The 14,114-nt window shown below is 45.0% G+C and overlaps 1 long non-coding RNA gene across 1 annotated transcript; it reads left to right on the top strand.

The window, feature by feature from the left end:
- Window positions 1-2,745: 2,745 nt before the first annotated feature.
- On the top strand, window positions 2,746-13,363 carry LOC144380002 (uncharacterized). The gene is made up of 3 exons (XR_013443647.1): window positions 2,746-2,953; window positions 11,648-11,707; window positions 12,693-13,363. It is a non-coding gene; the product is annotated as an uncharacterized LOC144380002 (long non-coding RNA).
- The last annotated feature ends 751 nt before the right edge of the window (window positions 13,364-14,114 follow it).

Raw genomic sequence — 14,114 nt, 5'->3', positions numbered from 1 at the left:
CCCCTCTGACTGTCCCCCTCTCCCCACGAAGGCCCGGTGTATGGCTGGCACCGGCTCCTGCCGTCAGGGCTGGCCAGACAGGTCGCATTCGCTCTGACTGGGAAGGCGGGCGGCCACTGGCGTCTGTCCCCGCCTTCCCTCGTGCCTGGCCGCTTCTGTCCAGCTCTCTCGAAGGACTGGGCTGTTGCCGCCAGCATTACATGGTTTAAACAGTGTCCCTCCGCCCCCCCCGCCCCCCGCCCCTGCATTGCGTCATTCCCCTGCTCTCAGACCATCTGCGGCTCCCTATTACCGCCTCTACATTGTAGTTTACACCCTTGGGTCTTGCCCAGCACCCGGGGTGGGGTGTGATGTCAAAACTCGCCGGCACCTGCGGTCTCCCCTGTCTGGTTGGGGCTGGGAGTTGAAGGGCTTCTGACGGACACCCATCTACTCTGTGAGTTTTTCTCTCCTTCTCTCCTTCTGTCTCGGATTGAACTGGTTCTGTCAGGAGACCCCGTATTCAGGCTGGGCCTTGCACCGGGCCTGGGGGAAGCCCGGGCTGAACCGGAAGCGGCCCCTGCCCTCAGGGAGCTCAGACCCCGGCAGGCAGAGTGGAGACCGCCCAGGGAGGAGGTTAAGAGCTGAACCGTGTAGTCCGGTAGATCTGAGTTTAAATTCTGCTCGTCCATATCCTGGCTGTGTGTGTCCTTGAGCAAATGACTCTCTGAACCTCAGTTTGCCCAGCCATCGTCAAGCAGGGATGGAAAAACAGCAAGGGCCACTCACGGGGCTTGGCTGGCGGATTTAAAGAGACAGCCTCAGCAGCTCTTGGCACGCTGCGCAGCGGCACTTGCTCGGCGAAATATTTTATTACTATTAGGGCTATAAAGAAGGCCGCAAATAATCGGGGCCAGGATCCTGCATGGCAAGAATCTCAACAGAAGAAGCCTAAGCAAAGGGCTCAGAAGGCAGGATGTTTAGGGTGGGGCTGCTGGGTGGATCCTGGCACTCCAGATGCCAACACATCAAAAGATCCCAAGCCTGTCTTCCCTAAGGCACGCCCACACTTGGATCCACCAAGGTGAAGTTCTCCTTTAATTGGGCCTGGGGAAGCCTGATTCCTTGGCTGGGGCGGGGGTGGGGTGCTGTAACCCTGGAGGGCACCACCCTCCACCTGGCTGGGACAGCTTTTCTCGGAATTATCACAGCAGCAGGTGGGACCTGGCTTCTGTGAGCCCAGTAGGGACAGACCAGGGGAAGGGAGGGAGGGAGGTCCCCTCCAGAGATTAATCATGCCCTCGAAGAAGCTTTGAGCCCACGGGGTCCGGGGCGTCTCAGAAAATGATCCAAGGGCAAATGGGGAAGAGAGAGGGGGGTCGAGAACATCCCAAGCTCACTGCTGCCTTGGTGTCACTTCTGGGGCCCCGGGAACTGGTTTGCCATCTACAGGGGTGCTGGCTCTGCTTCTGAGCTGGCGCCTTGCTCCAGGCCAGTGTGGTGGCCTTGACACCATCCCCCCCCCCGGCCCCCAGCTCTCGGCCAACCACAAAGTGACGGTTGGCACTGAGTGATCACCTAGCACCTGCCATGAGGTGGCAGGTACGGTCTCCCAGCAATCCTAGGAAGTGAGTATCTGTTCAGTTATTTCTTATAGATGAGGAGGCTGAAGGTCAGAGATCTTAGCTGCTTGCCAGGTCCTCCGTCATGGGTGAAGCTGGAACCCGAAGCCAGCCTTGCCAGATACCAAGGTCTGAACTCAGTTTTAGCTAAGTGCCCTGAGCCACTTCCACTGGGGGACCCAAGAAAGCAGCAGCAAGGGGTGAAAAATCCCAGTCTAGCTGTCAGGCTGCCTCTGGCAATGTACCCATTTTATAGATGAGCCCACAGGGGCTCTGCTTTGGAGACTTGCCCAAGGCCCTCTTGCTAAGGAGTGGAGTCCATAAGGAAGAGGAAATCTTAGCCTATGGGAGCTGGAAGGGGTCTTGGAGCTCTTCTAATCCAAAGCTCATTTTCCAGACAGGGAAACTGTGGCCCAAAGAGGACCCAGGCCTGCCCACCCACTGAAGCATCATCTTGGGCTATGTGCCTCTCCCCAGGGAAGCTATGATCCCGAACCTGTGAGTTCCATGGAGCATTCAAGAGGAAAGGAAAGGTGGACTGGGTAGAGCAATGAAATAAAAGGGACCAGGCTCTCCTCCAGAGGCCCAAGCGAGAACTCCCTTGACTCTCTGGCCAAAATTTTCTGCTGGAATTCTCCAGGGGAGGGAGGAGGAAGGGTGTGGGGGAGGGGAAGAATGCAGCCTGAGTGAGCCAAGGTCACAGCCTTTCTTCTGGGTCTTCCCAAGTCCCAGAGCTGATTTGCCCTCCCTGGCCCGGTGGAGGGTATAGTGGGGGCAGGGCAGGACAGAGGAATGGAGGGGTTCTGGGGCCCATGGGAGTGAGGGCTTCCATTGGTGTCCCCACTCATTAGGAGTCCCTTGAAAACCGGGAGAGAAGAATCTTCCCGTACCCTTTCTCCCTCCGTTTACTCACCCCGCTCCCTCCCCTCCAGCAATCTAGAGGTGCTTGGCAGAAGCCCCTGCGGCCACACACAACTCCTCACTTTTACACCTGAAAAATGTGGGTGCTGCTCACCTCTCTAGGTCCTTGGGTCCAGAAGCTGGGAGGCCAACAGTCTGTGATGCTAACAGTGAGCGACCGGGAACCTAACGTTCTGATTAAGTGAGTCTAACATCCTGTCCGCATTCACTTTACCAAGATTTATTAGGCTCCTGGTTGGTGGAGGCAGCCCTGTGCGGGGACCAGGGTGCGGCCGGGAGTAAGGGAGACCCATGCCGGCCCTCCTGGAGCTCCAAGTGCAAGTTTCACGTCTCAGCCGGAAGAGTCAAAAAGACTCACCGAGCACCTTATTCACACCAGAGTGGTTCTACGAGACCCATGATTTTTCTGGAAGGAGGAAGGAGGAAAGAAGGTGTGTGGAGAGAGGCGGGGTCACACCAGGGCACTAATTTTCATGTACACTTTGAGCGAATTTAATCTTCTTGGATCTATCACACCTATGAATACCAATGTCTTCAAATATCGCTGCTAACAGAATAATAGCACTTGTCCCTTTCAGCGGGCCCTTTCACCCAAGCATCTCCAATGCTCTGTGAACATTAATTAATTAAGCCCCAATTAAATAATTATCATTGACTGAAAATGTATTTACTGCACACATGCAACTGGCTACTGGTTTACTGATGTGACTTAACCCCTGCTGTCACTGCGCTTGAAATATATAACCCGAGGGCATTAGAAGCTCGGGTTCTTCTCTGGCTGTGTGCACGGAGCAGCTGGGGAGACTGTCTGCTGGGTACATCAATTCTAAGCACTCTGAATGGGCCCTCAGGTCTTGTCCATTCTCTGCCCTACTACTTCCTTCCATGCTGGGAGCTTACTGAGACAGATCACACATGCCAGACTCTTCCAGAAGAAAGGTTCTAGGTCAGCAGTGGCCTGGTTACCATTCCCACCATGTAAGTCTTACCCTTCTCCTTTCTCATTTTTTTTGGGGGGGGAGGGGCAGAGGGAGAGGGAGAGGGAGAGAGAATCCCAACCAGGCTCCATGCCCAGCGCAGAGCCCAGTGTGGGGCTAGATCCCAAGTCCCTGAGATCATGACCTCAGGGTCGGACGCTCAACCGACTAAGCCACCTAGGCGCCCCTTCTCCTTTCTCATATGAAGAGTGAGCCCTTGAGGTCCCTTTAAACTCCAAATTCAGTAATCCCCTGGAGTCTCCTGTCCAGTGGTTTAGGGATCCTTCTCTTCTCTGCCTTCTACTAGAGGACCTTTCCCCCTGGAAGAAGCGCTCCTTGGCCAAGTTCTGTGTTGACATCGGGCTGGGGTGGGGGATGAAGGAGATGTACTGTATAGTGAGCAAGGGTCTGCTGTGTGTCAGGCAGGAGCTGAGCCATCAGCGAACTGAAATTTCTCATTCGCGTTTCCCCCAGGGAACTAGGGGACTGGATGTTGGGTGGTCTGCGATTCTCTGGCCATCCCAGTGCAGACCAGCAGGCAGGAGCAGAAGCCCCCACTCCAGGACTGGAATGATGTGGTGCAAAGAAAGGACCGACTGGTAGTAAGGGGCCCTCTTGAGGCACTGGAGGAGATAGAAGGGAAGTTTGTTTTTCACAGTGGCCATGGATGTGGAATTTGGACAAGTGCATATGTACAGGGGAGTCCTGGGGCTGGGTGAGACATGGTGCCACTCCTGCGGGATTTCCCGAGGCTTCTATGTCTTGAAATTTACCGCGACATGGGGCACCTCCATTTGGGTTCCACAAATGAAGAAAACCCACTGAATTTGCTTAGGAAAAAAGGAGAACTATGAGCTCGCATGAGAAACCAAACAGTGACAAGGGCAGGAGTGAAGACCTCAGTAAGGACTGGGACACGGGAGTCAAATTCTTCCAGATCTCTAGCTATTCTTGCCCTATTGCTTCTGCCTGTGAGGAACGGCTCACACTGCGCAGGGGGCTTGGGGGGAGGTTGAGAGGTGGCAAGAGGTGCTTTTTAAAACAAGGATTTATTTTCTTTCATGGCCATTGATTTATTTACTTTTTTTGAGTAAACTTTGATCACCTATATTTTTCTAGAAATTCTCTATTTCATATATTTTCATATATAGTAATATAAAGTCGCTCATGGTATTCTCTTATGAGTCTTAAAACTTCCACTGTATCTGTAGTTCTACCTTCCTTTCATTCTTTTTTTTTAAATTTTTTATTGTTATGTTAATCACCATACATTACATCATTAGTTTTTGATGTAGTGTTCCATGATTCATTGTTTGTGCATAACACCCAGTGCTCCATGCAGAACGTGCCCTCTTTAATACCCATCACCAGGCTAACCCATTCTCCCACCCCCCTCCCCTCTAGAACCCTCAGTTTGTTTTTCAGAGTCCATCGTCTCTCATGGTTCGTCTCCCCCTCCGATCTCCCCCGCTTCATTCTTCCCCTCCTGCTATCTTCTTTTTTTTTTTTCTTAACATATAATGTATTATTTGTTTCAGAGGTACAGATCTGTGATTCAACAGTCTTGCACAATTCACAGCGCTCACCATAGCACATACCCTCCCCAGTGTCTATCACCCAGGCACCCCATCTTCCTTTCATTCTTAATATTAGATATTTGCGCCTTTATTCTTCTTTTCCTTGATTAATCTTGCTAGATGGTTGTCTATTTTATTGTCTTTTCAAAGAAAGGCTTTTGTTGATCATTTCTGTGATTGTTGATGTCCTTTTCATTTATGCTCTTATCTTTACTGTTTACTTCCTTCCAGTTTTTTTTTAAGCTTCTTTAGTTAGTTGAAAGTTTTACTCATGTATGTTTAAGTCATTCCTGTTTTAGAGTAAATGCACTTAAGACTATATATTTCTCTATAAATGTCAGTTTAGTTCCAATCTACTAATTTAATTTTGCATTTATCGTTTTAAGCTCAGTACCAAATATTTCATAATTCCCATTGTGATTTCTGTTGATGTCTTTGAGGGGGGCTCAGTAAGTAACTTCTCTTTTTCTCTCCCAGATTCTGAACTGAGAGATAAGATAAGGGTGGGGGGCAGGGGAGAATCATCTCTCTCTCTTTTTTTTTTAAACTGTTAAAGATGGGGCTCCTGGCTGGCTCAGTCAGTAGAGCAGATGACTCTTGGTTTCAGGGTCTTGAGTTCAAGCCCCACGTTGGGCATGGAGCCTACTAAAAAACAAAGCAAACAAAAACCTGTTAAAGATAAAGTTGGAGGGGCGTGCATGGGTGGCTCAGTGTTAAGCGTCTGCCTTCGGCTCAGGTCACGATCCCAGGGTCCTGGGATCGAGCCCCGCATCGGGCTCCCTGCTCCGCGGGAAGCCTGCTTCTCCCTCTCCCACTCCCCCTGCTTGTGTTCCCTCTCTCGCTGTGTCTCTGTCAAATAAATAAATACAATCTTAAAAAAAAAAAAAAAAGATAAAGTTGGAGGATGAGGGTAGGTGTGACAGCTAAATGGGTGGCCTAATACTGAAAATGGGGATTTGGCAGCCTTAACACCTAGTCACTGTGATGCTGTGGGTGGTGGCGGGGAACAGAGAAGGACCACTGTGGGCAGGCCGCTCCATTCGGAGAACGGAAGTTGGTCAGTGGGGCACGCCCACTTTATCTTCCCCACACTGACCAATCAGCTGCCACTTCCTCCTCCAGGCAGCGAGGCTCCGAGTGTTACACTAATTCAGCTCCCTCCACATAGAAGGAAAGTTCAGGACAGGAAAGAAACGTTCCTGCAACCGTTTCCTGATGAACCCATGAGATCGTTGGGAGCGTGCTTTTTAGTTTTCAAAGATACAGATGTGGTTGTTTTACATCTGCCTATCTTGTTGTTGCTGACTTCTAATTTTGCTGCATTGTGGACAGAGAATGTGGTCTGCTTTACATCCGCTCCAAAATTCGTTTACGCTTTCATTATGACCCAACGCAAGTCTGTTTTTATAAATGCGCACGTTGGGCCTGACAATCGCTGTTGCATGAGTCTGCTCGGGCTGTCCTGAGTCTCACGGCCCGGTGGGCTCAAACCACAGAGATTCATTCTCTCACGGTTCTGGAGGCTGGAAGTCCAAGAGCGAGGTGTCAGCAGGTTTGGTTTCTTCGGAGGCCACGCTCCTGGACTTCTTGCTGTGTCTTCACACGCCTCTCGGGCATCGCTGGTGTGTGTCCAGATTTCCTCTGCTAGTAAGGACACCAACCAGATTGGAGGAGGGCCCCCTCCAAAGGTTTCATTTTAACTCAAATCACTTCTGTAAAGGCTCTGCCTCCAAGTACAGTTACATTCTGAGTTACTGGGGGTTAGGACTTCAACATACAGATTTGGGGGGACACAAGTCAGCCCCAAACATGTGCATTCTTGGTTGGGATAGGCACGTAGATTCATGCGGGCTTCTGCATGTATGTACCGCATCAGACCTGTTAATTCTGTTGTTCAAATCTTCCATATCTCATGTAAATTTTCACTGCTTGCTCTATTAGTTTCTGGGGAGCATCAAAATCCCCATTCCTTTTGTGGATTTCTCGATTTTTCAAAGCAAATCTTCCAGTTTTTGCTTTACTTATTTTGAGGCTGTGTAGTGAGGTCTAGAAAATATAATTCTTGTTGCATCTTTTTTTGGTGGGTTGTTACTTCCATCATTCTGTAGGGTCCCTCTTTATCTCTTTACATTTCTTGGCCTTAGGTGTACTTTGCCTGATATTAATATTTACTATATCAGCTTTTTTTTTTGCCCACATTTGCCTGATACATCTTTTCTCTTTGTTTTTTTTTTTCCACCTTTCTCTTTTCTTTTGCTGTAGAGTGTGTCTCCTAAACAGCATAATATTGTATTCTGTTTTGTTTGTTTTGATCCAATATGACAGTCTCTGTCTTTTAAGAGACAAATGAAATCAATTTACGTTTATAATGATTGTTGATATATTTAGACTTACTTCTACCGTTTTATTCTGTTGTCCTATTCACCCTATCTTCTGAAATTATGTCTCATGTTCTGTCATCTATTAAATCTGTAGTGTTCTTTACTCTCCTTTTTTCTTTGACAGTTTGGAAACTATAGATGTATTTCTGTTGTTTCACTTGTTGCCCTTAAATTTTTGTTTGTTTTTTAAGATTTTATTTATTTTAAAAAAATTTTTTAACTTTTTACCTTCTTTTTCTTAAGATTTCATTTATTTATTTGAGAGAGAGATAGCACATGAGCATGAGTGGAGGGCAGAGGCAGAGGGAGAGGGAGAAGCAGGCTCCCCACTGAGCAGGGAGCACGATGTGGGGTTCTATCCCAGGACCCTGAGAACATGACCTGAGCTGAAGGCAGACACTTAACCCACTGAACCACCCAGATGCCCCTATATATTTATTTTAAAAATATTTTATTTTTAAATAATCTCTACACCCATTGTGGGGCTCGAATTCACAACCCTGAGATCAAGAGTCACATGCTCTACCAACTGAGCCAGCCAGGTGCCCCAAGTTGCCCTTTAATTTTTAACATTGATACCTAGAAATATCTTTTCTTAACAATGTCCAAAGCAGTGCCGTCCAATAGAAAAATAATGTGTGTCACACGTATTAGTTTAAAATTTCCAGCAGCCATATTAAAAAGCAAAAAGAGGGGCACCTGGGTCACTCAGTCGGTTAAGCCTCTAACTCTTGACTTTGGCTCAAGTCATGATTTCAGGGTTCATGGGATTGAGCCCCGCCTCGGGCTCTGTCCTGGGCATGGAACTTGCTTGGAGTTCTCTCTCTCCCTCTCCCTCTGCCTCTCCCCCCTCCCTGGCTCGTGTGTGCGCGCGCACGCGCACAGGGGCACACTCATGGGCTCTCTCTCTAAAAAAAAAAGCAGAAAGAAACAGGTGAAAATAATTTTAGTAACACATTTAACATTATACATCAAAAATAGTATTTCAAAATATAATCAGTATAGCATTATTAATGAAACATTTTGTATTTTTGCTGCTAAATCTTGAAACCTGGTATGTATTTTACACTTAACAGCCCATCTCAATTGGGACCAGCTGCATTTCAAGTGCTCAGTAGCCACATATGGGCTGTGGCTGCTGGGTTGGACAGCGCATGTCTAAGATATTCAGCCCCTCTGTTTTCCTGGACAAGACAGGCCTGGAGCCTCCCTTCAGTAGCCGCCAAATGCCTCCTCCCCTCTGCCTTGTTATTTTGTTCTTTTAAAATATCAGTTTTATTGATATATAATTTGCATATAATACTCATGCAATTTTGATGAGTTTTGAGGAATGAATATACCCGTGAAAGCACCACAGGAGTGAAGATCAAGAGCAACTGATTTTTGCTTGCTTTCACTCTAGATGAGTTTTGCCTTCCCCCGAAATTCATATAAACGGACTCACACAGTATGTGCTGTTTTGTATCTGGCTTCTTTCAGTCACTGTAACGTTCTTGAGATTCATCCACGCTATTGCGTATGGCAGTGGTTTGTTAATTTGTTCCTTGTGTGGCAGAGTGGTGTCCCATGGTGTGGACACGCCACTGTTTGTTTCTGCTTTCGCTTGTTGGAGGACATTAGGGTTGTTTCCATCTAGGTGAGGGCTGTCATGAATCAGGCTGCTATCAACATTTGTGAATGAGTCTTTGGGTGGACATAGGTTTTCATTTCTCTTGGATAAATAAACACCCAAAAGCGGACTGGCTGGGTTGTAGGGTATTTATGTTTAACTTGATAAGAAACTGCCAAATAGTTTCCCAAAGTGTTACATCCCTGTCTGTATTGTCGGAGAGTTTTAGCTATTCCATATCCTCTCTAACACTTGGTATGGTCAGTCTTTTTATTTTTTATTTATTTATGTATTTATTTTTATTTTATTTTTTAAATTTTTATTTATTTTTTTTAAAAGATTTTATTTATTTATTTTTTAAAGATTTTATCTATTTATTAGAGAGAGAGAGTGATCACAAGTGGGGGGCAGAGGGAGAGGGAGAAGCAGACTCCCTGCTGAGCAGGGAGCCCGGCATGGGACTCGATCCCAGGACCCAATCCCAGGACCCTGGGATCATGACCTGAGCTGAAGGCAGATGCTTCACCGACTGAGCCACCCAGGCGTCCCTGGTCAGTCTTTTTTAAATTTAGCCTTTCCAGTAGGTGTGAAGTGCTAGTTCATTGTGGTTTTAAATTTACCTTTCCCTGATGACTAGTGAAGTTGAGCATTTTTTCATGTGGATGAAAAAATATACATATTCTTGTATGGATGAAAGAATACACATTGAAAAATCCATATATCTTCTTTTGTGAACTATCTGTTCACATCTTTTAATTGTGTTATTTGCCTTTTTTCTTCCTGAGCATAGATAGCAGTTCTTTAAGTATTTCAGATACCAGTCTTTTGTCAGGTATTTGTGTTGTGAATATTTTCTCCCAATCTGGGGCTTGTCTTTTTATTTTCTCAGTGGTGTCTTTGGAAGGATGAAAGTTTTAAAGTTTTCTCCATTCCTGTCTGTGCTTTCATGTCTTTAAGAAGTCTGCATTTCCCAAGATGGAGAAGATTTTTCTCCTATATTTTTGTCTAGCAGTTTCCTTGTTTTGCCTTTTAAATTTAGACCTATGACCCATTTCGACTTAGTTTTTGTGTATGGCGTGAGGTAAGAGTGGAGGCTCATTATTTTTCCAGGTGGACATTCAGTGATTCAGCACCAACTGTTGAAAGGTGTCTTCTCTGTTGTCTTCCTCTGACACCTTCACTGATATCAATCAACAGTGTATGTGTGGGTCTGTTTCTGGAATCTCTGTTCTGCTCCAGGGACCTATTTGTCTGACCTGAGGCCACCATCCCATTGACCTGATTACTGTAGCATTACCATACGTCTCGAAATCAATTCTTCGTTATTTGTGTCTGGAATTTCTTTCTTTCTCTTCTTAAAAGATTTTATTTATTTACTTATTTGAGAGAGATCGAGCAAGAGAGAGAGAGCATGAGCTGTGGGGAGGGGCAGAGGGGGAGGGAGAATCAGACTCCCCCCACAAGCGGGGAGCCTGACATGGGGCTCAATCCTAGGACCCCAAGATCGTGACCTGAGCTGAAGGCAGATGCTTAGCCCACTGAGCCACCCAGGCGCTGCTATTGTCTGGAATTTCAATGCCACCTTTTTGGGGTTTTATTATTATTATTATAATTATTATTTATTCACGAGAGAGAGAACGAGCAGGAGGGGCAGAGGGAGAGGGAGAGAGAATCTCAAGCAGACTCCATACTGAGTGCAAAGTCTGATGCAGGGCTTGATCCCACGACCCTGAGATCATGACATATATGCCAAATCTGACTTGACATAGCTCAGCTTATCAACCTAGTCCTTAACACTGTCATTTGCTCCATCTTCCATCTTTGTGGAAGTGTCAGTCTTTACTTGCTCTGTCCCACGTGGAATCTCTCGAGTTTAGATGGAAATGTCATGCTTTTGCAGATACCTGACAGTGAGTGAGTGTGTGTGTCCGTTTGCAAATTGTGTATATTACCACTTCAAAACAACTTATTGCAGGCTTCTTTTTTTTTTTTTTTTTGGCTTGGAAACATTTCCTTCTTAGTTATATTTTTTAATGTAAAAGAAGTTTAGTGAGGATTATATGGTTTTTCTAGGCAATGGTTGTGGTGGCGTTGCTGGTCGTCCCCCCATATCCGTTCTATTTGCTACGTAATAGAATTTGTATCTGGACTAAGGACTACATTTCTCAGCCTCTCTTGCAGGTAGCTATGGCCAATGGGATGCAAGTAGGAGTGCCATGTGTGCAGTTTATAGATCATGCTCTTAAAAGGAAACTGTGCCTTGACCAGGAAGTGGATGCAATGGTTCACTATCTTGAACTCTGGGTACGGGAGCACCACAGGGGTCGTGAAGCAACAAAGCAGAAGGATCTTGGGTCCCTGACACCTTGAAGCTGTTATATGAGCTACTCATGTCCATACTGTTACTTAGGGAGAGATAAAATTCTATCTTTGTGAGCCACTAATATTTTGGATCTTGGTCAGATCAGCCAAGCCTGTATCCTAATACAATAATTAGATTTACTAATATAATTTACTAACTTATTTGTTCCATATTGTTTTTTGATACTCTTTCCTTTTTGCTTTATATTTCTTCTTGCAGAGAACATCCCTTAGGAGTTTTTTCACCAAGAGTTTGACGGATGAAAAATTTTTGGATTTTGTAAGTTGGAGTTGTTTTCATTTTCATTCTTTAGTGACAGTGTAGCTAGGTATATTTCTCTAAGTTAGTAATTAATTTTCCTCAATACGCTGAAGGTGTTACTCTATTCTTTTCTTGCTTCTTTTGTGGTTGAGAGTCCTCCTTCTGGCTTATATATCATTTCTTTTTGGATAACCTCTTTTCCCCTTTAGAACTGCTTTTAAGATTTCCTCTTCATCGTTGATATTCTGAATTACAATGTATCTAGGTGTAATTTTTATTTTTATTTATTTAGCATGGCCTTTGTTAGTCTTTATTTTGAGGGGGGGGGAAACTCTCTCTGTATCTAGTCGAGAGTTTTCCCCATATCTTGAGCTGTTATGTCAGTAGTGATCATTTTATTATACCCTTTTGTTCTTGATTCATATCTGCTTATTTATATGTTTTATTTATTTATTTAATTTGGTTATTCCTTTCCTTATCTCTTTGAGGAGTTTAAGCATGATTATTTAAAAGCATTTCTTAAAGGTGGGGGCGCCTGGGTGGCTCAGTTGGTTAAGCGACTGCCTTCGGCTCAGGTCATGATCCTGGAGTCCCGGGATCGAGTCCCACATCGGGCTCACTGCTCAGCAGGGAGTCTGCTTCTCTCTCTGACCCTGCTCCCTCTCGTGCTCTCTCTCATTCTCTCTCTTGCAAATAAAAAAAAAAAAAAATGTAAAAGCATTTCTTAAAGGGATCCACCATTTGAATTTTTTTTAAAGTTCTATTTATTTAAGTAATCTTTACACCCAACGTGGGATTCAAACCCACAAGCCCAAGTCACATGTTCCTCCGACTGAGCCAGCCAGGTGCCCTCCACCATTTGAATTTTGACAGTAGTGAATTATCTCCTGAACGTTGAGTTTGTTGCCTGTTGTGCTGAACAGACTCTAAGGTGCTCCACCCCCAGCCCCAAGATGCTTTCTGGCATTCGTGCTTTTACGTAACCCCCTCTCTCTTAGTGTAGCCCGTACCTGTGACTTGCTTCTGGTCAACAGAATATCGCAAAAGTGATGGAGTGTTGCTGCTATGATTATGTTATGTTATGTAAGATTCTGTCTTGCTAGCAGCCTTGCTGTGGAGATTCCGCCTGCTGGACTGATGAAACATGTGGTTGTCTTGGGAAAGGAATAGTAGGCAAGAACTGGGGCAAGGAATCATAGGAAGTCTGTAGGAACTGTGGATGGCCTCTAGAAACTGAAGGTGGCCTCCAGACAGCAGCCAGCAAGAAGCCAGGGCCCTTAGTCCTACAACTGCCAAGAAATGAATACTTCCAACAACCTGAGTGAATTCCGAAGTGGGTTCTTCCCCAGTCAAGCCTCCAGATGAGAACACAGCCTAACTGACACTTTGCAGCCATGTGAGACCCTAAACAGGGGAAATAGTTAAGCTCTGCCTAGACTTCTGACCCACCTATACTGTGTGTTGATGTTAAATGTGTGTTGTTTCATCCCACTCGATTTTTAACTATTTGTTAGAAAACTAGAGGACTGATTACACATGGCCCTATATTTGATCTATAGCTTATGAAGTTCTGTCATCAACGTGAGTAAGGCTCTTGGAACTTATGAACACTGATGGGGTTGTCCACCAAAATGTGATCAGTAGTTATGCATGGGTGGGAGAATATGGGTTATTTTTATTCTCTTCTATACATTTTAGTATTTACCAAGTTTTAAAATATGATATCTATATAAAATAGCCAAAACTGTTTAAATGTTTTATTAAAGATTAACAACATACTCATAGAAAATATCATACATCTTATGTTCAGTTCAATGATTTTTTACAAAGTGAACACATTTTCTGTAATCACAATCCAAGGCAAGAATTAGAATGTTAGTAGCATCCCAGAAGATCCTCTCTTGTCCCCTCAGTCAGTAACTCCAAAAAGATAATTATTAGTCTGAGTTTTATTACCATTACTTTTTATAAGTGGTATTCAGTATATTCATTTTTGTCTGACTTCTCTCTCTCTCTTTAAAGTAGGCTTCATGCTCAACACGGGGCTTGAACTCAGGACCCTGAAACTAAGAGTTGTATGCTCTACTTACTGAACCAGCCACGCACGCTATGTGTCTGACTTCTCTAATTCAACATTATGTTTGTGAAGTTTATAATGTTGTGTAACAATAATTTGATCATTCTTAACATTGGTTAGTATTCCATTGCATGAATATACCAAAATTTAGCTATATATTCTACTGTTGATGGAATTTGGGGACTTCCAGTAAAGCAAAAAAAATAAATTTAGAGTATAACAATTGGAAATAAAGAACAAACTGTCACTATTCACAGACATGATGGTATAGATGGAAGATCCACACAAAATTAACAAATAAATGATTAGAATTAATAAGTGAATTTAGCAAAATCCCTGGCTGAAATG

The sequence above is a fragment of the Halichoerus grypus genome, chromosome 14, assembly GCF_964656455.1.
Source record: "Halichoerus grypus chromosome 14, mHalGry1.hap1.1, whole genome shotgun sequence".
In the NCBI taxonomy this organism is placed as follows: domain Eukaryota; kingdom Metazoa; phylum Chordata; class Mammalia; order Carnivora; family Phocidae; genus Halichoerus; species Halichoerus grypus.
The sequence above is the reverse complement of the archived record's forward strand: the minus strand, read 5'-3'. Positions and strand labels throughout refer to the sequence as shown.